Raw genomic sequence first — 2,178 nt, 5'->3', positions numbered from 1 at the left:
TGATTTGATTAATTGATTTTCAATAAAATAAGTTGTAGTAGCAAAGAGAGAAATGTCTCTTGAGTATGTTATAAGGGTATTTTTTGTTGTTGTTTTCGTGATTCCTGTTGTTTGTTTTATATTTTTTGCCTTTTGCTTTTTGCTTTTTTTTTTTCAGCCAGACATAATCCCAGGCCAAACACTCTGGGAACCAATGTTGGGGAGAAAAGTATTCTTAAATTGTCACTGTTTTGAAATGTACAACTGAGCACCTCAGGCTCCAGTTGTTACTGTGAAGACAAAGTCTGAATTCCTGATAGACAAAGGTGAGAGAAAGCAAGCATTTTCAAACTTGAATGGCTTGGTTGGTGAGAAACTTCACGGCTAAGAACAAAAGAAAAGTGAATTGGCCAACAGATCAGATGTTTCCCTGGCAACCAGTTATCAAAACTGATGTAAGGTTTGTCTGACTCTCAGCTAAGCAAATAAGAAATAATTAATTCATGAATACGGACAGGTTATCTATTGCTAGTAAGAGTGTAAGAAAAGATGTTTTCATAGGCATTGTAGAAGAACAAATTTAATATTAACAATGAACTTCATTGAAATTTTTAAAAGAAAACATCATTGATTTAAAAAATTAGAAAAATAAAAAATAAACAACAAAACCAAAAAAAATCAATGAAAAATAATGATTTAACTTACACAAGATGCAAGATATCAAGCTAATCAATGGATATTATCTTAGGCTTTAAATGTGCAGAAGTATATGCGTAAATGTTACTATTAATGTTTGTATGTTGTATACATATCAGTCAACTGTGGAATCCCTACCCAGACAATGAAGACATGCAACGTAAATTGGTTCCCAAAACTTTAGAGAGTGATGCAGGGGAATCATGATTTTAATGCTCGCCTGCAACACATAGTTATATTTTGTCAAAAAAAAGCAAATAAAACTGTCTTAAAACACAGCAGCTAGGCACATTTGCCATTCCAAGTGTGTAATGTTCAGCAATCATGGAACTCAAGAATGGTGCCAAGAGGCTCCTCCTAGCTACATGACTGAGACTGAGAAGGTTGCTATTGACATGGGATATCTCCACATTGACTGCACCCGGGTATACCAGAATGAGAAGGGGATAGGAGTGTCCCTCCAAGAGAAGCTCAAGGAGCAGGTGATAAAGCATGAGGATCTCTTCATCATCGGCAAGCTGTGATGCACTTTCCACAAAAGCATGGTGAAAGGAGTCTGCTAGAAGACACTGAGCAACCTGCAGCTGGACTAACTGGATCTCTACCTTGTTCACTGGCTTCAAGCCTGGGCCTGTCTATTTCCCACTGGATGCATCAAGAAACGTGATTCCTAGTGACACCAATGTTGTGGACACTTGGACAGACAGCTATGGAACAACTAGTGGATGGAGATTTGGTAAAAGCAATTGGTGTCTCCAACTTCAACGTTCTTCCAATTAAGAGGATATTGAACAAACCTGGTTTAAAATATAAGACTGCTGTTAGCTGGATCGAGTAACACTCATACCTAACTCAGGAGAAGCTGATTGAGTACTGCCATTGCAAAGGCATCGTGATGACTGCTTACAGTCCCCTTGGATCTCCTGACGGGCCCTGGGCCAAGCCTGAAGACCTTTCTCACCTGAAGGATACCAGAATCAAGGAAATTGCAGCCAAGTACAATAAAACTGCAGCCCAGGTGCTGATCCAGTTCCTCATTCAAAGGAACTTGGTAGTGATCCCCAATTCTGTGACACCAGCACACATTGCTGAGAACTTTAAGGTCTTTGACTTTGAGCTGAGCAGCAAAGACATGACACTCTACACAGCTACAACAGGAACTGGAGGGTGTGTGCCTTGATGAGCTGTGCCAAACACAAGGGTTACCCCTTCTACAAGCTGAGGATTCCCGCTCCCCCTTGAGAGGCTTACACCTGTTCTTTCTGCCTAATCTGTCCTTGCAAATGTCCTGTGGCCTGTGTCCCTCTACACTGGATGGCACCTTGCAGACCACACACTGAGACTTTGTTAGTTTGATGTAAAATCTGAAGGGTAGTAGCAGTAGCTGAGGTGTTTGTTTTAGCCTTCTGTGGTCTTTCTTCTTCCCACCTGGAGGACTTTAACATGAGTACCTTTTCCAACCAAAGAGAAGCAAGATTTATAACCCAACTCGACCCACTAACT

The 2,178-nt window shown here is 40.4% G+C and overlaps 1 pseudogene; it reads left to right on the top strand.

Moving 5' to 3' along the window:
* Window positions 1-986: 986 nt before the first annotated feature.
* Window positions 987-1,917, top strand: Akr1b1-ps5 (aldo-keto reductase family 1 member B, pseudogene 5; annotated as a pseudogene).
* The last annotated feature ends 261 nt before the right edge of the window (window positions 1,918-2,178 follow it).

The sequence above is a fragment of the Rattus norvegicus genome, chromosome 19, assembly GCF_036323735.1.
Source record: "Rattus norvegicus strain BN/NHsdMcwi chromosome 19, GRCr8, whole genome shotgun sequence".
Taxonomy (NCBI): Eukaryota; Metazoa; Chordata; class Mammalia; order Rodentia; family Muridae; genus Rattus; species Rattus norvegicus.
Note: the sequence above shows the minus strand (reverse complement) of the source record. Positions and strands in the feature narration are given on the sequence as shown.